The following is a 25,804-nucleotide window of genomic DNA, read 5'->3' on the forward strand; positions in this document are numbered from 1 at the left end:
AGCATTGTTCCGAATAGAAGCATGTGCCTCACAGGACTTCTTTTACTCAGGTGCTTCATGTGACTCCCTCTCTAAACAGTATTTCCTGTGAATTAGAGGAAGACTTGTGATTTTGTCATCTTCCAAATGGATCAATTCGCCCCTAACACAAAAAGGTAAAAACATAACGTAGGCTGCATGAAGGCTTTCTACTTGTTTCTTTACAAAAATCTGTTCAGACAAGGGCAGCACAGCATCCTGTCAAGCTAGCTCATTTGGCAAAAAATCATTCTCCCTCCTGCTTTAATTTTTACTTCGAAGCATGCTGCCCCTGCAGTCACTGCCTCAGATCTCTCTTGGCAAGAAAGAGCCCAAAGTGATACCCAAGCCACCATCAATTGCAAACTGATCTTGTTGATGTAATTTCCCAAGCAGTAAGTCTACAGCCTTCACCATTTTAAGAAGCACATTCCATAGAAGATTGTGGAACAGTGGGTAGCTCGTAGGTAATGCTTTTTGGCAAGGAGATTCCATTCATACCATCCTTAGTAAAAGGTGAAAGATTTAAACCATCTGAAGAGAAACATGGAGTCTAGTTGAAGAGGGGATGAGGGATTATATGAGCAAGGGAGGGCAGTCAATATATAATGGGGAAATCCACAGATACAATTGAACCAAGCTCCTGCAAACTCATGAAATTTAGACCGACAGCCATGGAGCCTGCATGGGACCATACTAGACCCTCTGCATACAGGAGACAGTTGTGTAGCTTGGTTTGTTTGAGGGTCCCCTGACAGTAGGATCAGGATTCCTGGTGCCTGAACTGGGTTTTTGGAGCCCATTACCTATGGTGGGATACCTTTCTCAGCCTTCATGCAGCAGGGGGTGAGTGGCTTGGTACTGCCTCAACTGAATGTACCAGCCTTTGCTGACACCTCACAGGAGGCCTTACAGTTTTGGAGGAGGGGATGAAGGGTGGTTTGGGGGGAAAGGCTTGGGGGAGTAGGAGGAAGGATGAGAAGGGAATCTGTGTTTGGAATATATTAACAAAAAAAATTCTTTAATAAAAAAACACAAAAAGACCCTTAACCTTCTGCAGGTGCAATTGCAATGACATTTGCACATATTGGAATCACTGAAGGACTTTGCTTCCTTCCTTTTGTTCAGTGACTCATCAGGACCTCTCATCGTGATTTTCTCATTTTCCTTATTGCTACATTCAAAGATCTGAGTTTAGAGAAGATGCTATTAAGTTCCTTCACAGTGTTAATGTGAAGTGTATGTTTTGTGACAAAGATGACATTGGCTCAACCAAAATACCTCAGGATACTTTGTATGTTGCACCCAAATGAAGCCAATATTCTCAAGGTGCAATATTGAATATATTAGCAGATAAAAATATTTGCATATCCATGATTCCTCATCTTTGACATACATATTATAGTTTTGTGGTTATGGGAAATGAACTCAGCACCTCACACATCAGTAATCTACTAAAAGCTTTATCTACATCCATTTACACATAGAAGTTTAAGTTTGTGTTCATACTGGTTTTAATTACAAAATATTACACATATCCTTCTATAGAATTGAATACCATTTAGGAAAATATGTGAAGAATTATGACAGTATCTGTGCTAACACCCTTGATCTACTTAGCATTCCTTCTTTCTTCATCTTTTTTAAAAATATTTTAAAACACACTTATTCATTTTTATTAGACCATGCACCTTCTTTCCATCAAAGCCTGAAGTGGACAGAGCAATCTAAACTTTTAAAAGGCCTATTAATTATCGCATGCTGTTGTATCTTCACACACTCCCATCTGACCATTCAAAGAGTTTTCAAGCACTAAATATGTCCTATTCTGCCTTTGACCCTTTGGCTATGGAAATGACTGAAAACCCACCCTCACCTGAAGTCACTCACCTCCAGCCATGCAGAAACTCTAGGTCCCATTAGTGGCTGGCAAAATCTAAGTGCCTGGCCTGCCACTTTGTAGACACTTGAAGTAATGTACTTACCTATGAAGACCTACCTAGAGGTTAAGGCCCTGGAAGAAAGATCACAGGCATTCCACAGCATTAAAAATGACCCCTGGAGAGGACTTTGGAGAGGGGCACTTTTCTTCAAACTGTTCAGGTTTTACAGGAATGAGGAAAATTTCAAATGCCCCAAGTCCAAATCACACATTTATTTACTTTTAGTACGTTACTTTTTAGACCAAGTCTTACATAGCCCATCTAGCCTTGAAAGTGACAGAGGAGGACCCTGAACTCCTGGTTCTCCCTCCTCCAGTGCCTTTTGTTCAACTTTTCTGTTCATATATCTTTGGATATTGAAAGAAGTCAGGTATGCAATCGAGAGGGAAAGGCAGACAAACCTCTGTGATTTCAAGTCCAGCCTGGCATACAGAGTGAGTGCCAAAACAGCCAGACCTGTTACACAGAAAAACTCTGTCTCAAAATTAAATAAATAAACAAAATGAAACTAGAAAACAAAAAAAGAAGTCAAGTATGTTTTGTTTTGACATAAATGGGCATACCATCTGTATCATTTTCCTTTTCGCTTCTTTCTTCTCAAGTGTTATACAGAATAAAATGCTTGAGTAAGGATCATGCAACAATCCACTACAATAACTTGAGCATTCTTCTCCCTAGCACTCTCATTAAAGCTATTTAAAATTGTTCTGTTATGCAAAGAGGGATGCAGTTAGAATCACCTTAAATGACACTGAAAACTAGTATTTCACCTTTAACTCCAAGTATTGAAATTCCAAGTCAACAAACAGGAATATAGCAGCACTTGATGGATACTGTGAAATTATTGTCCAAAACATCTTACAATGGGAACTCCTGCCACAGTCATAGATTTAAAGGCTTCTTATACATACGTACAACATTGAGACAGCAAGGGCAAGGTATGAGTATTTACTACTATGTAAACCATGATTCATTCACTCTGTTTATCACTCTACATTTGTGTTTCTGGATTTATTTTATACTTGTTCCATATTATCTCCAGATTTCCACAGATGAAGGAATGGATCTTCAGAGTGACTGGCTTCCTTTGCAGCCTCTTGTCGTTAGGGTTTGGAATAATCCTCCAAAGCAGCCGATACTGGAGCCTCTGGGAATTCGACAACTAGGTTGTTCAGCTTGTGTACATCGGACTCTGGGGAGCTTATTACCATCGGGGGTTTAACATCTCTGGTTCTGTGACCAGGATTCTGGTGTACAGCCCTGTCAACTCGACCTGGACGATTTCACCTGAATTTAGATGTGCACAGAGCCTGATCTTACTGGCTATGTTTATAAAACCCGTGGTGGTGATTTTTAGCTCAGCAGCTATTAGGATTAGCATTATCAGAGCCTCAGTCCCTGAGATTCAGATACTCTGCTACAAGTGCTGTGTCTTAATTCTGCTTCTCAGCGCCTTTGCACAGCTTTCTGTGACCTGGAACCATGTAGTAGATCTTTATGGTGAAACCACTCTTGATTTTCCACCCACCTTTCCTGTTAGGAAAGAAGACCTGATCAAAAACACTACACTCATGTGTTCCCCATAGGGGTCCTGACAGCCACCCTGTCACTCTTTGCTATGATTATGTTCTTCTTTGAGATCAGGTCATTGAAATTACAGAGTAACCTGAATGCCCAGGGTACTTCCAAGTAGGCCAATCAAAATGCCTGAATTATGAGCTCTGGTGTTTGCAAAATGTGCCAGAAGAATCCTTGGTCAATTTTACTAACATTACACAATATTCTTGTGGTATTCTACTCATTTAAAATAAAATATCCCTTTGATTATCAGGCTGTGTCTGAAGTGTGTATCTTCCTCTACATGTCAAATGTCTTCCCTTCCTTAAAGGTGTTCACATCCTAATCTCTGCATGCAAAGATGATGTGTTCAGATAGTGCTAACTCCTTATGGAAGACAAATGTATTGTGAAATGAAACTGGCATAAATCAAAAGGCCAACCCTTAGGTGAGTGGTTTGTAATTGAAGTGATATATAACACAAGGAATTAAGTATGTGTCAAGGTGGAGAACTTTAAGCCTTAATGTATATTAAAGAAACACTTTTAAGCCCTAATATGTACTACTTCTGATGTCTTCCCCATGATGGGACTATCTGAAATTCACAGGCATTTCCAGTCTACTCCGCTGGGCAAAGGGATCACTGTGTGGAACAACTTGGTAGGATATGGGCATGATTCAGTTGTGTGGAAGATATCTGAGGGTTAGAGGAGTCTACTGAAAATGGCTAAGCCACTAATAATGCCCTGAACCCACTCCATCCCAAAGAAGAACCTCTTTGGTGCTCTCACTGAAACAATGAAATGTCATCTCCAAACTGGAGAGATGGGGGAGGGAGCTGGTTTCTGGAAATTGCTGTCTGTATTTCCAAGGAGAACTTCTGAATCATTATGTCTTCTCTGGGTTTAATCAGAAAACAGTGTTTCCCTAATCGGCAGCACAACCCCTGGGAGTAGTGACTACATACAGTGTTCCACTGTATAGCTGTATTTTTACTTGGTCCTTTCCCATTGGTCCCATTTTCCAGAATCATGTATGTGATGAGACTTTGGTAGAAGAAGAAGAGACCAGTTAAGTTTCCTAATGAGAAAGACTAGGTAGATATCTTTGTAAACTAACTGAGGTAGCCATGCTAGTAAGAGAAGCACTGGTACAAATTGTTGCTGCATGCTAATGTATTTTTCTAGTTTTTTATTCATTTTACATACCAACCACATATCTCCCTTTCATCCCTCCTCCTGCTCCCCCCATCCCTCTTCCCATTCTCCAACAGGGTAAATTCTCCCATGGGGGGTGCACAGCTAAGCCTGGTATATTCAGTTGAGACAGGACCAAGCCCTTCCCCAGCTTTTGAAGGGTGAGCAAGGTGTCTGACCATAGGTAATGGGATTGAGAAAGCCAGCTCATGCACCAGGGATAGATCCTGACCACTCTGCCAGGAGCCTTCAAACAGACTAAGCTACACAACTGTCTCCCATATGCAGAGGGTCTAGTCTGGTCCCATGCAGGTTCCACAGCTGTAGGTCTAAAGTTCATAGGTTCCTTTGAGCTTGGTTCAATTGTCTCTGTAGATTTCCCCATCATGATCTTGAGCCCTCTTGCTCATATAATCCTTCTTCCCTCTTTTCCACTGGACACCCAGAGCTCAGCCTGGTGCTTGGTTGTGAATCTCTGCACCTGCTTCAATCAGTTACTGGATGAAAGCTCTATGATGACAGTTAGGGTATTCACCGATCTGCTTACTGGGCTAAGCCAGTTCAGGCACCCTCACCACTACTGCTAGTAGTCTAATCTGGGCTTTTCCTTGTGGTCCTGTGAATTCCCCTAGAAACAAGTTTCTTCCTTACCTCACAATGTCTCCCTCTATCAAGGATCTCTAGTTCATTGCTGTCTAACTCCATCCCTCCCCTAGTTTAACCATCCTGTTCCCTCCTGTTCTCACCCCCCCTTCCCTCTCTGCTGATGCCCTCCTCATCCCCAGCTTTCTCAACAGGATATCCTCTGTTTCCCCTAACCAACATGGTCCATACATCATTCTTAGGGTCCTCCTTGTTTCCTAACTTCTCTGGAGGCGTGGGTTGTAGTATGAATATTCTTTGCTTTACGTCTACTATGCACTTATGAGTGACTACAAGCCATGCTTCTCTTTCTGAGTCTGAGTTACCTCACTCAGGATGATTCCTTCTAGTTCCATGCATTTGCCTACCAATTTCATGATGTCATAGTTTTTCACAGCTGAGTAATACTCCATTGTGTAAATGTATCACAATTTCTTTATCCATTATTTCATTGAGGGGAATCTAGGTTGTTTCCAGTTTCTGCCTATTACAAATAATGCTGCTATGAACATAACTGAGCAAGTGGCCTGTGGTATACTTGAGCATCCCTTGGGTATGTCTAAGGGTGGTATCATTGCATTTTGAAGTAGACGGATTCCTAATTTTCTGACAAACTCCCATACTGATTTCCAATTTGGCTGTACAAGTTTGGGCTCCCAGAACAGTGGAGGAGTGTCACACTTGTTCCACATCCTCTCTAACATAAACTGTCTTCAGTGTTTTTGACCTTAGCCATTCTCACAAGTGTAAGATGGTATCTCAGAGTCATTTTGATTTGCATTTCCCTGATGACTAAGGATTCCAGAAATTCCTTAAATGTCTTTCAGTCATTTGAGATTCTTCTGTGGGAATTCTCTGTTTAGTTCTGTAGCCAATTTTTAAATTGGATTGTTATTTTGCTGTTTAGATTCTTGAGTTCTTTATATATTTTGGAGATCAGCCCTCTGTCAGATGTGGGGTTGGTAAAGATCTCTTCCCATTCTGTAGGCTGTTGTTTTGTCTTATTTGCTATATACTTTGCTTTATAGAAGCTTCTCAGTTTCAGGAGGTCCCCTGTATTAATTGTTGCTCTTGATGTCTATGCTACTGGTGTTATATTTAGGAGGTGGTCTCCTGTACCAACTAGGCTACTTCCTTTCTACTCTCTCAAGTTCAGTGTATCTGGATTTATGTTTAGGTCTTTGATCCACTTAGACTTGAGTTTTTTACATAGTATTAGATATGGATCTGTTAGCAATCGTCTACATGTTGACATCCAGTTATACCAGTACTATTTCGTGAAGATGCTTTCTTTTTATCATAGTACATTTTGGCTTCATTGTCAAAAATCATATATTCATAGGTGTGTGGATTAATGTCAGGATCATCAATTCAATTCCATTAGTCTACATGTCTATTTTTATGCCAGTACCAAGCTGTTTTTATTACTATAGCTCTATAGTACAGCTTAAAGTCAGGGATGGTGATGCCTGCAGAAGCTGCTTTATTGTGGAGAATTGTTTTAGAAATCCTAGGTTTTCTGTTTCTCCATATGAAGTTGAGTATTGTTCTTTTGTGATCTGTGAAGAATTGTGTTGGGATTTTGATGGTGATTGCATTGAATCTGTAGATTGCTTTCGGTAAGTTTGTCATTTTTATTATGTTAATACTACATATCCATGAGCATGGGAGATCTTTCCATTTTCTGATATCTTCTTCAATTTCTTCCTTCAAGGACTTAAATTTCTTGTCATATAGGTCTTTCACTTGTTTGGTAAGAGTTATACCATGGTATTTTAAATTATTTGTGGCTATTGTAAAGGGTGATGTTTCTCTGATTTCTTTCTTGGCCCATCTATCATTTGTGTATAGGAGGGCTACTGATTTTTTAAGTTAATCTTGTATCCTGCCATATTACTGAAGGTGTTTATCAGCTGTAGGAGTTGCATGGTAGAATTTTTCGTGTCAATTATGTATACTATCATATCATCTTCAAATAGTGAAAGTTCAAATTTCTTCCTTTACAACTTATATCCCCTTAATCTCCTTTTGTAGTCTTATTGATCTAGCTAGAACTTTGAGTACTTTATTGAATAAGTATGGGGGAGTGGACAGCCTTGTCTTGTTCCTGATTTTAGTGGAATTGCTTTGAGTTTCTTTCTGTTTAGTTTGCTGGTGGCTGTTGGCTTGCTGTAAATTGCCTTTATTATGTTTAGGTATGTTCCTTGTATCACTGATCTCTTCAAGAAGTTTATCATGAAGGGTTGTTGGATTTTGTCAAGGGCTTTTTCATAATCTAATGAGATGATCATGTGGGTTTTTTTTCAGTTTGTTTATATGGTGGATTACACTGACAGATTTTCATATGTTGGTCCATCCCTGAATCTCTGGGATGAAGCCTACTTGATCATGGTGGATGAATTTTTTTTATGTTTTCTTTGTATCAGTTTGCCAATATTTTATTGAGAATTTTTGTATCAATGTTCATGAGGGAGATTGGTCTGTAATTCTCTTTCTTAGTTTCATCTTTATGTTGTGTGGGTATCAGGGCAACTGTAGCCTTGTAAAAAGAGTTTGGCAGTGTTCCTTCTGTTTCTAATGTTCGGAACTATTTCAGCAAAATTGGTATTAGATCTCCTTTGAAATTCTTGTAGAATTCTGTACTGAAACCAGCTGGCCCTGGGCTTTTTTTTTTTTTATTGAGAGCTTCTTTATGATTCCTTCTATTTCCTTAGAAGTTATAAGTCTATTTAAATTGTTTATCTGATCTTGATTTAATTTCGGTATGTGGTACCTATGAAAAATAAATTGTCTATTTCTTTTACATTTTTCCTATTTTGTGGAGTACAAGTTTTCAAAGTATGACCTAATGATTCTCTGGATTTCTTCAGTGTCTGTTATTTTGTCCCCCTTTTCATTTCTGATTTTTTGTATTTGGATATTCTCTCTCTGCTTTTTGTTTAGTTTGGATAAGGGTTTGTCTATCTTGTAGACTTTCTCAAAGAACCAACTCTTTGTTTCATTGATTATTTGTGCTGTTCTCTTTGTTCCTAATTTATTGATTTTGGTCCTGAGTTTGATTATTTCCTAGCATCAATCCCTCCTTGGTGAATGTGCTTCTTTTTGTACTAGAGCTTTTAGTTGTGCTGTGATTTCTCCAACTTCTTTATGTAGGCACTTAGTGCTATGAACTTTCCTCTTAGCAAAGCACTCATAGTGTCCCATAAGTTTGGGTATGTTATGCATTTATTTTTATTGAATTCTGGGAAATATTTAATTACTTTATTTCTTCCTTGACCCAGGGGTGATTCAGTTGAGCATTAGTCAGTTTCCAAGAGTCTGTAGGCTTTCTGTAAATTTTGTTATTGTTGAAATCTAACTTTAAGACATGGTGGTCCCATAAGATTTCTGTCTGCCATACCTGTCCATTGGTGAAAGTGGTGTGTTGAAGTCTCTCATTATTAGTGTGTGGGGTTTGATATGTGATATAAGCTTTGGTAATGTTTCTTTTACAAATATGACTGTCCTTGTATTTGGGGACTATATGTTCAGAATTAATGGATTTTTCCTGTGATAAATATGAAATGCCCTTCTTCATCTCTTTTGACTGATTTTAGTTTGAAGTCCATTTTGTTAGATATTAGGATAGCTAAACCACCTTGTTTCTTAGGTCCATTTGATTGGAAAATTTTTCCCAACCCTTTTCTCTGAGGTAAATTTGGTCTTTGAGGTTGTGGTGTGTTTCTTGTATGCAGCAGAAGGATGGATCCTGTTATCATATCCGTTCTCTTAGCCTGCATCTTTTTATAGGTGAACTGAGTCCATTGATATTAAGGGACATTAGTGATCAGTGATTGTTAATTTCTGTTATTTTTGGTGGTAGTGTGTGTGTGTGTTTCCCTTCTTTGAGATTTTCTGGTGTGAGATTATATTTTGCCTATGTTTTGGTGGTTGCAGCTAACTTTCTTGGGTTGGAGTTTTCCTTCTATTGCATTCTGTAGGGATGTATTTGTTCATATGTAATGTTTAAATCTGATTTTGTCATGGAATATTTTGTTTTCTCCATCTATGGTGATTGAAAGCTTTGCTGGGTATTGTAGTCTGGGCTAGCATCCACGGTCTCTTGGTTTTTACAGCACATCTGTCTATGACCTTCTGGCTGTCAGAATTCCCACTGAGAAGTCAGGTGTAATAATGATAGGTCTGCTTTTATATGTTACTTGACCTTTTTTCCTTTTCTGCTCTTAATATTCTTTATTTACCCTGTATGTTTAGCATTTTGACTATTATGTGGCAAGGGGAATTTTTGTGGTCCAGACAATATGGTGTTTGGTATGCTTCTTATACCTTCATTGGCATGTCTTCTTTAGGTTAGGAACGTTTTTTTTCTATAATTTTGTTGAGTATATTTTGAGCTGTAATTCTTCTCCTTCTTCTATCTCTATTATCCTTAGGTTTGGTCTTTACATGGTGTCCCAGATTTCCTGGATGTTTTGTGTTAAACACTTGCTGAATTTAACATTTTCTTTGACCAATGATCTATTTCCTCTGTCATATCCTCAACACCTGAGAACCTCTTTTCCATTTTTTGTATTCTGTTGGTTATGCTTGCTTCTACAGTTTCTGTTCATTTACTCAGATTTTCCTTTTCCTGAATTCCCTCAGCTTATGTTTTCTTTATTGCCTCTATTTCAATTTTCATGTCTAAAACTGTTTCCTTCACCTGTTTGATTTTTTCATGGCTTTCTTGACTTTCTCTAAGAGATTTCTTGATTTCCTCCACTTTTTTGTTTGTTTTTGCCTCCATTTCTTTAAGGTAATTTTTCATTTCATCTTTTAGGGCCTCTATCATCTTCATAAAGTTGTTTTACGCTCATTTTCTTTTGGATCATCTGCTTTGGGATGTTTAGGTCTTGCTGTTGTAGGATCACTAGGTTCTGGTGGTACCATATTGCTCTTTCTGTTGTTTAATGTGTTCTTACACTGCCACGTACCCATTTCTTCACTTAATCTGAACTCTTCTTCCAATTGGTGCAAGTAAGGTCTCTGGCTCCTGTGGTTGTTCTTCTTCCCAATTGGTCCAGGATGGGTCATATGCCTCTGGTGGCCACTGGTGATGCAGGGTATGGTTGGCAAGTGGGTAGGGGTGGGAGGAGGCTACTTCCTGGTCTCTGGGGCTGCACTGTCTTGGGAGAAGGGCACAGAATATGGCGATAGGACCTAAGGGATAGGGAACTGGGATGACCAATGCAGAGGTTGGACACTTACCTGTTCCCAATCAGTGTATGGTGGTTGTATGGCTCTGGTTGTCCTTGGTGCCACTGGGGCTGGTTGGTTTGGAGAGCTCCATGTCCCTTATATAGGCTTCTAGCTGAAGGTGTATCTCAGATTAAAGTTTAAATATCTAGATTAAAGGTGTGCCTTGCTTTCTCAAAGGTCTGGGTCTGAAGTGGATCTTCCCACTTCAAATGATCCAGTTAAGCAAAAATTACCTAGTTGGTGTAAGAGTCCAATTTTGGGTTTTAGTTAATTCTAGCTGTAGTCAAGTAGACTACAAAGAGGAGCCACCACACTTCCCTAATGAGGTCATCTAAACCCCAACAGATAAATATGGTATGTGTTTCTTTATTAATGAATATTAGCTTTTAAGGATTTCATAAGTAGATTCTAGTATGTATACACACAAAGGCAAGATATAAAGTAAAGGACTTGCAGAGGGAAAGATCCAAGAAAGGCAAAATAGAATATATAGGTATGGATAGTTGGGGGTGAGGCCCAACTTCAAAGAAGCTGATAAATGGAAAGGAAGAAGGAAACTAGGAATATTAGAGGAAATATGGGGAGGAAGAACTAAAACTATGGATCACTTGAAGGGGTGTATGGAAATCTAATACAGTCTGGGCTTCTTACAGTATACACATATATTAAAGAAATCCAAATGGAATTACCAAATAACAAGGGAGACAAAGCTTCAACTAGACATCTCTCACCACTCAGTCTAAGTATAACATACCTCGGTCTGAGTAACTCAAAAACTTTTGTGGATCTTAGATCAGTTACCAGAGTCCTATCCATTGTTCTGAGAGAATGACCTTTCCTTCTGGTGTACTCAATCAACCTGTGGATTTGAGCTGTTCATTTCTTCTTTACCATGTGGTCTCAGCTAGCACTGGGTTGTGGTATGTCATCAGAATTTCAAAGGCCCACTGGTCTTAGTTCCCATTGTCTGGCAGACAGTTCAGAATCCTAAAAGTGTGGAGGAAAGCAATTTGTAGGGGAAGCCAAGTAATCTCAAGGAGGCCAGGATATTTTTTATAAAGTCTACAGTGCTGTTACAGTCTAAGCCAGATGGGCTCCCAGTGGTGAAAGGGGAATTAGACACAAGCCTTCATCCTTAACCCAGAAGCTCTCTCCAACTGACAGCAACTCACAAAGGAAAAACTAGTTTTCACCAGTGGAGTGTCACTGGGAGCACAAACCACACACAATGGTGCCCCATTCCCAATAGCAAATGGCCAAGACAAAATGTACTCAAAGTTATAATTAGAGAGTTTTATGTTTGTTTATTTGTTTGTTTGTTTGTTGTCTTATAAACCTTTGTCAAGGCATGGGTTTTTTTTCTTTCTTTTTTGAATTTTAGCCCTTTATACATTATGGTTTCTGATTTTGTGCTTTCATGTGATTTCTGTGTGTCCATGTGTGTGTGATCCATCTACATGTGTTTCCTGTCCTTTCTTTTTGGTTCCTTTCTTTTCTGATTTTTTTCCTATTCTTTCTCCCTGTTTGTTTTTTAGTTTCCAATTTGTTTTTAATGAAAAAGAGAAAGAAAGTGTGTAAGTATTTGGATTTGGGTGGGTTGGGAAGTGGGCACAAACTGGGAGAGAGGATGACAGAGAAAATTGTAATCAAAACATGTTGTGTATACCCAGGGAGACCCGCAGAAGACCCGCCCAACTTGGCTCTAGTAGCCGGCCAGCAGGCAGAGCTCTTGCAGGAAGGTTTCCCTTCTCCAAGACCCACCAGCAAACCCTGCAATCTATACACCCTGTCCCCACAACCATTTGCCCAAGTCCCTGCTACTTCTTGAGACTTGGAGACCAATCCCCAGCTCCCATCCAGCCCAGAGTTCCCATCTGGACCACAGAGAGCTCCCATGCAGTCCAGAGAGCTCTCATCCAACCCACAGAGCTCCCATCCACACCAGAGAAAGAGAGAGCTCTCATTAGAAAAAGAGCTGTCATTAGACCAAGATTAAACGCAGGAGTCAGGGAATCTGCCAGCCAAGATTAGACCAAGAGTGGCTTTCTGAGAAGTAGAATCCTCCACCTCTCACTAGACCAATAGAGGCTTCCTGAAACACAGAATCTGTCAGCTCTGACTGGATCAGGAGCCCTGATAAGACCAAGAACAAATCTATGAGGCACAGAATCAACTGGCTTGGGCTGAACCAAGAACAGTTCACTGAGACACATAAGATTCCTGCTCCAATCAGATCAAGAGCTAAGATTAGACCCAGAATGACCCCCGGATACACAGACACAATAAACACAGAGTAGAACAATAGCAACTCACTCAGACACAGGCTCCTCTTATACCTATTAGACAAGGAGATGGGCAGAAGTCAAGGCAGAAATACATACAACAACATAAAGAGCAATACAGAATCACCAGAACCTAGACCTCCTACAGCAGAAAGACCTGAACATCAGAACGTGAAAGAAGCAGAAGAATGCAACCTTAAGATTAACACAATGAAGTTGCTAGAGGTCTTTCAAGAAAAATTGAAAAATGAAATTTAGGAAAAGATGAACAAAAAAGTGGAGGAAATCAATAAAGAAATTGAGAAAAGTCAAACAAAAATGGGAAGAAATATATAAAGAATTAGAGGAAAAGACAAATAAAAAGTGGAAGGAAACAATAAATCACTTAAAGAAAAACATGAAAAGTAATTAAACAGGTGAGAGAAACAGCTCAAGACCTGAACAGGGAAATAGAAACAATGAAGAAGACACAAAACAGAGACAATACTGGAAATAGAAAATTGGAGCAAACAAAGAGAAAACTCAAATGAAAGCATAACCAACAAAATGCAAGACATAGAAGAGAGGATCTCTGGTGTAGAGGATATAATAGAGGGAATGGATTCATCAGTGAAAGAAAATACCAATGACAAAAAAGTCATAACACAATAAAGAGAAATGGATGAGATCTACATGAAAAACCTGGATGACAGTGAAAGTAATGAAAGGCAAGGTTCGAGGGAAAGAGAGCTTAGGGGAGCAGGAGATCCCAGCTGGGTCAAGAACAGAAAGGGAGAACAAGGAATAACAGACCATGATAAATCTACACCACATGAGAACAGGAAGAAGCAAAGTGCTAGAGAGGTCTCCAGAAATCCACAATGATACATCCACTGTAGACTACTGGCAATGGTGGAGAGAAATCCTGATCTGACCTAGTCTGATAATCAGACGGCCAAACACCTTAAAGGTTGTGCTGGAACTCTCATCTAATAACTGATGGAAGTGGATGCAGAGATCCTCAGCCAGGCCCCAGGTAGAGCTCCAGGAGTCCGATTGTTGAGAAATAGGAGGGACTGTATGAGTGTGAATTGTTGAGACCAAGATTGGAAAAGCACAGGGACAAATAGCCAAACTAATGGAAACACATGAATTATGAACCAAAAGCTGTGGAGCCCCCAACTGGATCAGGCCCTCTGGATAAGTGAGACAGTTGAATAGCGTGAACTGTTTGGGAGGCACCCAGGCAGTGGGACCCGGACCTATCCTTAGTGCATGAGCTGGCTGTTTGGAACCTTGGGCTTACACAGGGACATTTTGCTCAGCCTGGAAGGAGGGGACTGGAACTGCCTGTACTGAATTCACCAGGTTGAATTGAATCCCCAGGGAGGAGATGGTAATGGAGAGGAGGGGCTGAGGGAAGGTGGGGGTGGGGGCAGGAGTGGGGAGGACAGGGGAAGCTATGGCTGATGTGTAAAATTAAAACACAAAAATAACAAATAAAAAAAGGAGGAAAAAAATCTGGAACACCATGAAAAGACCAAACCTACAAATAAGGATAGAGGAAGGAGAAGAATACCAACTCAAAGGCACAGAAAATATATTCAACAAGATGATAAAAGAAAACTTTCCCAATTTAAAGAAGGAAATGCCTATGAAGATACAAGAAGCCTATAGAACACCAAACACATTAGACCCTCCCAAAAAAGTCCCCTTGCCACATTATGATTAAACAACTAAATTTAGTTTTTTACAATTCTTTAGAAGAAAGAACGAATACCAAGAGCAGAAAAGGAAAAAGGCCAAGTGACTTATAAAGGGAAACTCATCAGAATAACACTAGATTTCTCAATGGAGACTTTGAAAGCCAGAAGGACCTGGACAGATGTAATGCAGACACTAAGAGACCATGGATGCTAGCCTAGGTTGATATACCCAGCAAAACTCTCAATCATCGTAGACAGAGTGAACAAGACATTACAAGACAAAACCAGATTTAAACAATACTTAGCTACAAACTAGCCCTACAGAAAGTACTGGAATGAAAATTCCAACCCAAGGAAGTCAGATTCACCCACAAAATCACAGGCAATAAATAACACCACAGCATTAAACCCCAAAAAAGAGAAGTACACACACACTACCATCAAAAGGTAACAGGACCTAACAATCACTGGTCATTAATATCCCTTAATATCAATAGACTTAATTCACCTATAAAAAGACACAGGCTAACAGAATGGATATGAAAGCAGGACCCATCCTTCTGCTGCATACAAGAAACATAACTCAAATTCAAAGATATACACTACCTCAGGATAAAAGGCTGGAAAACGTCTTTCCAATGAAATGGTCTTAAGAAGCAAGCTGGTGTAGCCATCCTAATATCCAATAAAATAGACTTCAAACTAAAATCAATCAAAAGAGATCAAGAAGGGCATTACATACTCATCACAGGAAAGACCCACCAAGATGAGGTTTCAATTCTGAACATTTGTGCCCCAAACACAAGAGGACCCACATATGTAAAAGAAACATTACTAAAGCTTAAATCACACATAAAACCCCGCACATTAATAATGGGAGGCTTCAACACCCCACTCTCACCACTGGACAGATCTGCCAAATTGAAATTTAATAGAGAAATAAGAGACTTAACTGATGTTATGACTCAAGTGGACTTAATTGATATCAATTTCCATCCTAACAAAAAACAATATACCTTCTTCTTAGCACCCCATGGAACATTCTCCAAAACTGACCACATACTTGGCCACAAAGTAAATATCAACAGATACAAAAAATTAGAATTACCTCCTGTTATCTATCAGACCATCATGGTTTAAAGTTAAATTTCAACAACAAAAAAATCTACAGAAACCCTACTATCTCATGGAAACTGAATAATGCTCAGTTGAATCACCAATGGGTCAAGGAAGATTTAAAGAAAGAAATTAAAGACTTCCTAGAGATCAATGAAAATGAATACACCACATTCCCAAACTTATGGAACACTATGAAAGCAGAGCTAAAAGAGAAATTCATAGCACTAAATGCCCAGATAAAGAACTTGGAGAAAGCTCACACTAGTGATTTAACAGCACACCTGAAAGCTATAGAACAAGAAGAAGCAAAGTCACTCAAGAGGAATAGATGCCAGGAAATAATCAAACTGAGAACTGAAATCAATAAAATAGAAATAAAGAGAACAATACAAAGAATCAATGAAACAAAGAGTTCATTCTTTGAGAAAATCAACAAGATAGATAAGCCCTTACCAAACTAACCAAAAGGCAGAAAGAGAGAGAGAGCATACAAATTAGCAAAATCAGAAATGAAAAGGGAGACATAATAACTAACACTGAGGAAATCCAGAGAATCATCAGATCATTCTTCAAAAACCTCTACTCCACAAAACTGGAAAATCTAAAAGAAATGGATAATTTTCTGGATAGGTACCACATACCTAAGTTAAATCAAGACCAGATAAAATATTTAAATAGTCCAATAACCCCTAAGGAAATAGAATCAGTCATTAAAATTCTCCCAACCAAAAAATGCCCAGGACCACATGGTTTCAATGAAGAATTCTACCAGATCTTTACAGAAGAGTTAAAACCAATACTCTTTAAATTATTCTACACAATAGAAACAGAGGGAACCTTACAAAACTCCTTCTATGTGGCTACAATCCCCCAGATTCCCAGGCCAAACAAAGATGAAATAGAGAGAGAATTACAGACCAATCTCCCTCCTGAACATTGATACAAAAATACTGAATAAAATACTGGCAAACAGACTCCAAGAACACTTCAAAACTACTATCCATCATGATCAAGTAGGCTTTATCACAGGGATGCAAGGGTGGTTCAATATATGAAAGTTTGTCAATGTAATACACCATATAAATAAACTGAAAGAAAAAAAACACAGGATCAACTCACTAGATGCTAAAAAGGCATTTGACAGAATGAACATCCCTTCATGATAAAGGTCTTGTAGAAATCAGGAATACAAGGAACATACCTAAACATAATAAAGGCAATATACAACAAGCCAACAGCCAACATCAAAGATAATAGAGAGAAACTCAAAGCAATTCCAATAAAATCTGGAACAAGACAAGTCTGTCCACTCTCCACATATAAATTCAATAGAGTACTTGAAGTTCTAGCCAGAGCAATAAGACAACATAAAGAGATCAAGGAGATACAAATTGGAAAGGAAAAAAATCATGTTTTCCCTATTTGCAGATGACATGATAGTATACATAAGTGACCCCAAAAATTTGACCAAGGAACTCATACAGCATTATAAACACCTTCAGCAATGTAGCAGGATATAAGATTAACTAAAAAAAAAAAGTAGCCCTCCTATATACACTTGACAAACAGGTTGAGAAGGAAATCAGAGATACATCACCCTTTACAATTGCCACAAATGATTTAAAATACCTTGAGGTAACTCTAACAAAGCAAGTGAAGGACCCGTATCACAAGAACTTTTAGTCCCTGAAAACAGAAATTGAAGAAGATGTCAGAAAATGGAAAGATCTCCCATCTCATGGATAGGCAGGATTAACATAGAAAAATGGCAATCTCAACAAAAGCAATCTACAGATTCAATGCAATCCCCATCAAAATTTCAACACAATTCTTCACAGACCTTGAAAGAACAATACTCAACTTGATATGGAAAAACAAAAAAAAACAGGATAGCCAAAAGTACCTACACAATAAAACAACATTTGGAGGAATCGTGATCCCTGCCTTCAAGCTCTACTATAGAGCTGCAATAATAAAAACAGCTTGATACTGCCATAAAAACCAATATGTGGACCAATGAAATTGAACTGAAGACCCTGACATTAATCCACACACCTTGAACATATAATTTTTGACAAAGAAGCCAAAATTGTACAATGGAAAAAAGAAAGCATCTTCAACAAATGGTGCTGGCATAACTGGATGCCAACATGTAGAAGGCTGCAAATAGGTCCATATCTGTCATTGTGAACAAAACTTAAGTCCAGGTGGATGAAAAACATCAACATTACTCCCACTGTTATCCAGGTTGTTCATGTAGATCTCATCCATTTCTCTGTCATTGGATGATCCTTGGATCTTTCCTAGGGTCCCATTTTCTAGGTAGCCTCCCTGGAGTTGTATAGCAGTCTAGTCATCTTTGTTTTACATATAGTATCCTCCTATGAGTGAGTACATACTGTGTTTGTCCTTCTGAGTCTGGGTTAACCTCACTCAGGATGATTTTTTCTAGGTCCATCCATTTGCCTGCAAACCTCATGATGTCATTGTTTTTCTCTGCTGAGTAATACTCCATTGTGTATATGTACCATATTTTCTTTATCCATTCTTCAGTTGAAGGGCATCTAGGTTGTTTCCAGGTTCTGGGTATTACAAACAAAGCTGAAACAAACATAGCTGAGCAAATGCCCTTGTGGTATGATTGAGCATTCCTTGGGTATATGCCTAAGAGTGCTATAGCTGGGTCTTGGGGGTGATGGATTCCCAATTTTCTAAGGAATCACCATATTGATTTCCAAAGTGGCTGTACAAGCTTGCATTCCCACCAGCAGTGGAAGAGAGTTCCCCTTGCTCCACATCCTCTCCAGCATAAGCTGTCTTCTGTGCTTTTGATCTTAGCCATTCTGACAGGTGTAAGGTGGTATCTCAGAGTCATTTTGACTTGCATTTCCCGGACAATTAGGGATGTTGAGCAATTCCTTAAATGTAATGAAGGGCAAGATTTTAGAGAAAGCTTAGGGGAGCAGGAGATCCCAGCTGGATCAAGAACAGAAAGGGAGAATGAGGAATAACAGACCATGATAAATGAAGACAACATGAGAACAGGAATAGGCAGAGTACTCGAGAGGTCCCCAGAAATCCACAATGATATATCCTCTGTAGTCTGCTGGCAATGGTCGAGAGAAAGCCTGATCTGACCTAGTCTGGTGATCAGATGACTAAATACCCTAACAGTCGTCTTGGAACTCTTATCCAATAACTGATGGAAGTGGATGCAGAGATCCTCAGCCAGGCCCCAGATGGAGTTCCAGGTGTCCAACTGTTGAGAAAGAGGAGGGTCTGCAAGAGCGTGATTTGTTGTATCAAAGACTGCAAAAAGCACAGGGACAAATAGCCAAACAAATGGAAGCACATGAATTATGAACCAAAGGCTGTGGTGCCCCCAGCTGGATCAGGCCCTCTGGATAAGTGAGACAATTGAATAGCTTGATCTGTTTGGGAGGCACCCAGTCTGTGGGACCAGGGTCTGTCCTTAGTGCATGAGCTGGCTGTTTGAAACCTTGGGCTTACACAGGGACACTTTGCTCAGTCTGGAAGGAGGTGACAGGACCTGCCTGTACTGAATCCACCAGGTTTAAATTAATCCCCAGGGGTGCCTTGATCCTGGAGGACATGGGAATGGGGGGAGGGGCTGGGGGAAAGGTGGGGGTGGGGGCTGGAGTGGGGAGGACAGGGGAACCCATGGCTGATGTATAAAATTTAAAACATATAATAAGAAAGAAAAAAAATTAACAACCAAAAAGAAAAAAAAAAAACATCAACATAAATCCAGTTACTCTGAACCTGATAGAAGAGAAAGTAAGAAGTACTCTTGAATGCATTGGCACTGCAGATCACTTCATCACTTCCTAAATATAACAATAGTAACACAGACACTGAGAGAAACAATAAATCAATGGAACCTCTTGAAACTGAGAAGCTTTTGTCGAGCAAAGGACATGGTCAACAAGACAGGGCAACAGCCTAGCCTACAGAATTGGAAAAGATCTTCACCAACCCCTCATCTGACAGAGTACTGATATCCAAAATATATATAAAGAACTCAAGAAATTAGACATCAAAATGCCCAACAGTCATATTAAGAAATGGGCTATAGAGCTAAACAGAGAATTCTCAACAGTGGAAGCTTAAAAATGGCTGAAAGACATTTAAAGAATTGCTCAGCATCCTTAATCATCAGGGAAATCAAAATCAAAATGACTCTGAGATACCATCTTACACATTTCAGAATGGCTAAGATAAAAACAATGAAGACTGCTCATGCTGGAGTGTATGTGGAGCAAAAGGAACACACCTACACTCTTGGTGGGAATGCAAACTTGTACATCCATTTTGGAAATTAATATAGCGCTTTCTTAGAAAATTGGGAATCAATCTACCCCAACACCCAGCTATACCACTTTCGGGCACATACCCAAGGAATATTCAATCATACCACAAGGGCACATGCTCAGCTATGTTCATATCAGCATTGTTTGTAACACAACTCCATGGCAGCTACCTAGTAAAGAGGATCCTAAGAAAGACCCAGGGATTGCCCAATGACAGAATAATGGATGAGATCTACATGAACAACCTGGATGTGAGGGGTGTAATGAAGGGCAAGGGTCAGGGGAAAGAGAGCTTAAGGGAGAGGACAATCCCAGCTGGATCAAGAACAGAGAGGGAGAACAAGGAAAGAGTTACCATGATAAATGTAGAACCCATGGGAATAGGAAGAAGCAAACTGCTAGAGAGTTCCCCAGAAATCCACAAAGATACCTCCACAATAGACTACTGGCAATGGTCAAGAGAAAACCTGAACCGACCTACTCTGTTGATTGGATGGCCAAACACTCTAACTGTTGTGATAGAATTCTCATCTAGTGACTGATGGAAGCAGATGCACAGATCTACAGCCAAGCCCCAGGTGCAGCTCTGGGATTCCAGTTGGTGAGAGAGAGGAGGGATTATATGAGCAAGAGATATCAAGACCATGAAAAAGAAAAGCACAGGGAAAAATAGCCAAACTAGTGGAAACACATGAATTATGAACCAATAGCTGAGGAGCCCCTATGGAACTGGATCAGTTCCTCTGAATAAGTGAGACAGTTGATTAGCTTGAACTATTTAGGAGGCCCCCAGACAGTAGGACTGGGACCTGTCCTTAGTGCATGAGTTGTCTTTTTAGAACCTAGGGCCTACGCTGGAACACTTTTCTCAGCCTAGGTAAAGGGAGGAGGGGACTGGACTTGTCTCAACTGAATCTACCAGGCTCTGATGACTCCCCAGGGGAGACCTTGCCTTGGAGGAGGTGGGAATGGCGGGTGAATTGGGGAGAGGACAGGGGCTGGCAGTGTGAGGAGGGAAGATAGGGAATCTGTGGCTGATATGTAAAATTAGATTAATTACAAAATTTTTAAAAATCCTTAAAAAGGAACATGTTGTGCAAAATATATTTTCAACAAATATTACAATAAATAAATATTTAATTAAAAATTTTAAAAGTCTTTATGAACAATGGAAAACACCACCAATCTATAAAGAACATACTTATTATGTAACTCATTAATAGAATTTATTTGAACAGTTGTTAATATTACAACTGAGGAACACATAATGGGATTAATAATTGGCTATTTGAGAAAGTTTATCTTAATGGTAGTATTTGATTAAGAAATCATCTTACTCTTTATCATCCAAGTACACCACATACAATGTCATGCTCAATATATTCAAAGATGACTGCAGGCCAAAAAAAACCCCATATGTTCAAAAGGGTCACCTCCAAAAATATGAAAAGAATTTATTTGTGTTTCTCAATCTGAAAATGTGCAAACAACTGTAAAGTCACAGCCAGCCCAAGCTTGTGGGAACTCAGGAAATTTGGGTCAACAGCTGTGGAGCCCACATGGGACTGGACTGGGCCTTCTGAATAGTGAGACAATTGTGTGACATGATCTGCTTAAGGGGCCCCCTGACAGTAGGATCAGAATCCATCCCTGGTGCATGAACAGGTCTTTTGGAGCCCACTTCTATTATGTGACAACTTACTCAGTCTTGAGGCACAGGGAGGGGCTTGGACCTGCTTCTACTAAGTGTACCTCTCCATGGGAGGACTTACCTTCTTGTAGGAGGGAATGTGGAGTAGGTTGGGTGGGGGAGGCTGCAGTAGCAGGAGGATGGAAGAGGGGGATCTTTGGCATATAAAATTAATTTAAATTTTTTTCTTCATGAAAAAGATTTAAAAAGAGTGATAATAAAATATTTTCTCTAATTTTGCCAAATACAAATGAACTGGATATTGCAACTGTAATTCTTACTTGATAACAGTTTTTGACATATATAAGTTTACTATGTTAAGGTTAAAACATTCCTTTGTAATTAGACAAAAATGGAGAAATGCTGTGGAACAATCTTTGTATACTGTAAATATGTGTTTCTTTCAATGTTAATAGAAAGCTCTTTGGCTGATAGCTAGGCAGGAGTTTGGGGGCAGAGAGAATTCGGGGAAGAAGTGTGGAGTCAGAGGCCTCAAAAGCCAAATCCAGAAAAAGCAACATGGGAAGTTCATAGATGAAGTAAACAAGCCTTGTGGCAGCACATAGATTAATAGAAATTGGTTAATTTAAGTTGTAAGAACTAGTAAATAGTAAGCCTGAGGTATTGGCCAAGCATTTATAATTAATAATAAGTCTCTGAGTGGTTATTTGTGAGAAGGCTGGGGGGACAGAGCTGACTGGTGGTTCTGAAGAAAAACTCTATCTACAGTTGGGGATAGGGAAGGCATCTCTTCTTTGCCCATGCTGCCACATAACAGATGAGTAATGGGGACAGACCTCTCATGTTCACAACTTGAGGACTGGCTTACTCACTCACACCTCCATAAACAGGGTTGACTGTATTGTGCTGCCCAGGAAATATGCAAGGCCTGCTCTACTGAGTGTTGCAGCTGGTGGTGGACAGAGTCAGCTCTTCTGCTCTATGGCCTTGAGGCCAGGTCTCCTACCTGCCTCAGGTCTTGATGGATATGGGGAGGACATCTCTCTCAAGCTCATGCTGCTACATGACAGGTGTGGAATGGGGACAGCTCTTTCATGCTAACAACTTTGGGGCTGGTTCACCCATATCTCCTCCAACAGGAATTGCTCTATTGTTCTGCCCAGGCAATGTGAGGGCCTGCTCTCCTGTTACAGCTGGTGGGGGACAGGAGTAGCTCTCCTGCTCACATGACCTTGGAGCCAGCTCTTCTATCTTCCTCAGACATTGATGGGTGAGGGGAAGGTGTCACATGACAGAAGAGTAATGTTTTTCACATTCTTCAGTGAGTCACTTTCCCCGAATGATGGTGTTCTTCCTTTACAGAATATTTTCAGTTGTGTGATGTCCCATTTAAAAACTATTGGGCTTAGTTCCTGTGCTAACACTGTTCTACTCAGAAATTCCCTTCCTCTGCCCATAAGTTCAAGTCTGTTCTCCACTTTCTCTTCTATTAGGTTCATAATATCTGGTCTTACATTGAGGACTTTGCTCCATTTGCAGTTGAGTTTTGTGCAGGGTCAAAGCATATAACTATTTGGAATACTCCACACTTAGCAGTACTGTATTTCCAACAACATTGGTTGAAGATATTGCATTTTCTGCAGTGTGTATTTTTGGCCTATTGTAAAAGATCAAGGATCCATGTTTCTGTGAATTTATGTCAAGCGTCAATGTTCCTGTTTTTATGCCAATACCATGCTGCTTTTTATTACTATCACTTGGTAGTAAAAGTTGATATTTGGGATGGAAATGACAGTATCCACATACTTCGTGGCTACAAAATTTTGCTTCCTTTCTTCTCAAGTACTTTGTGACATCCCCCAGGACATGGTTTTTCATGAGCATTAACACTACATCCAAATATTTGGACTAAGAAGTGATTTAAATAAGATGGTGCACATAGTAAATATGGAGTAATAGATTTTTTTCTCATTGTTAAAGAAGATGGTGGTTCACACAGATAGTCCGGATATGCAGCAATCAAATGAAGTTGGTTACCTGAAAATGTACATTTGAGTAAGTTGTGAGTAAATGATACAAATGTCCAGGAGTCTTCATGTTTTACATGTAGATTTTGGACTTTTGGCACTAAATAATGGATATAGCATCTCTCAAATGATAAGCATTTACTGTTTCACTGAGGAATATTCTTAGCCCAGATATATTTATATATTTTGAAAGTAATTCTTACTGAGATTTTTTCTTTTTTTTCTTTTTTTATTATATTTGTGTTTTAATTTTACACATCAGCCATGGGTTCCCCTGTCCTCCCCCCTCCCGCCCCCGCCCCCACCTTTCCCCCTATCCCCTCCCCTCCATTCCCATCTCCTCCAGGGCCAAGACTCCCCTGGGGATTCATTTAAACCTGGTGGATTCAGTACAGGCAGGTCCAGTCCCCTCCTTCTAGGCTGAGCAAAGTGTTCCTGTGTAAGCCCAAGGTTCCAAACAGCCAGCTCATGCACTATGGAGAGGTCCTGGTCCCACAGCCTGGTTGCCTCCCAAACAGTTCAAGCTATTCAACTGTCTCACTTATCCAGAGGGCCTGATCCAGCTGGGGGCTCCACAGCCTTTAGGTTCATAATTCATGTGCTTCCATTCGTTTGGCTATTTGTCCCTGTGTTTTTGCAGTCTTGGTCTCAACAATTCATGCTCTTAAAGTCCTTCCTCTTTCTTGACAATTGGACTCCTGGAGCTCCACCACTGAGATTTTAATATGAAGTCAGTATAGCTTTTTTTAAAAATCTGCACATTTCAGAAAAATGTACAAATAAGTTATTCTACATTGCTAGTCTGATGGGCTTAGAGTAACTTTTTCAGTTATAATTTTACATTCACATTTCTGTATGTGTTTGTGTGTGTACACATACACACAAATGTACATGCTTCACATATGTAGAGGGAACATCTGCTATAGTTATGGAGTTGAGGGATTCTTACACACTTGCCTGTAGTATATTGAACCCTAATACATAGATAGACTACTTAAAAATAATATTGAGACAGCACTGATAAAGTATAAGAGCTTGGTACTCTGTAAATGACTCATTTAGATTTCCCACCCTCCCTTGTATTCTTGGCTTGACTATACATTTATTCAATCTCATCTTCAGATTTGTCAATGGAAAGAAATACATCTTCAAGCTGAATGGCCTCCATTGAAGCTATCAGCTTTGGTGTTTGAAATAGTCATTGCAAATTGCCAATCCTGGTGCCTGTGGAAATTCAACAATAAGGTTGTGAAATATGTGTCCTTTGGACTTTAGGAGGCTTATTACCCTCAAGAGTTTAATGTCTCAGGGACTTTAATCAAGATGCTGGTGCACACTCCTATCAATTCCACCTAGACCATTTCACCTGAATTTTAATGTGCACAGGCCATGATAATAAGGGCCATTTTGATGAAGCCTGTAGTTCTGGTTTTCAGTGCAATGGCCATTAAGATAAGTTTCATCAAAGACTCATTTGTTGAGATGCAGATATATTGCTACAAGGTCTCTGCCTTAGTTTTGTGTATTAGCAGCCTGTTCACATTTGTTTGCATGAGCTGGAACTTCTTCATAGAGCATTATGGACAAACCACTCTTGACTTTCCACCAGACTTTCCTGTGAAAAAAGAAGCATTGATAAGCAAACATTATACTTTTGTGTTCCCATTAGGGGACCTCACAGATACCATGTCACTCTTTGGAGTGACAATGTTTCTCTGTGAGATAAGCTCTTTGAAAGTACAAAGTTATATGAAGGCCAAGTATGCTTGCAAATTTACCTAATGAGAGGTCTGAAGCAAGGGCTCCTGTGTTTGCAACATCAGTCAGAATGCTCCTTGAAGAAATTTCCTCTTCTCAGCCAAAAGTTGTGTAATCATCAACTTGTTCTAAATAAAGCACCAACTTGAGCCTGTGGGTCTGTCTAAATTAATTCCTCCTCTATCTGTGTTCCTTACTTTAAATGTTTTCACATCCTAAACTCTGAAGGTCATAATCCTGTTTTCAGATATTGCCAATGAGCAGTAACAGGTAAAAGTGCTCATGAAATATATGTTACAAAAATAAACACAATAAATACCAGGTGAAATCATTTTATAAGGAAGCTGAAACATACAA

At 39.6% G+C, this 25,804-nt stretch overlaps 2 pseudogenes; both read left to right on the forward strand.

Moving 5' to 3' along the window:
• Positions 1-3,013: 3,013 nt before the first annotated feature.
• On the forward strand, positions 3,014-3,654 carry LOC118574003 (annotated as a pseudogene).
• Positions 3,655-17,292: 13,638 nt separating this feature from the next.
• LOC118574004 lies at positions 17,293-25,471 on the forward strand (annotated as a pseudogene).
• Positions 25,472-25,804: the final 333 nt, after the last annotated feature.

Source organism: Onychomys torridus, chromosome X (assembly GCF_903995425.1).
Source record: "Onychomys torridus chromosome X, mOncTor1.1, whole genome shotgun sequence".
NCBI classification, from domain to species: domain Eukaryota; kingdom Metazoa; phylum Chordata; class Mammalia; order Rodentia; family Cricetidae; genus Onychomys; species Onychomys torridus.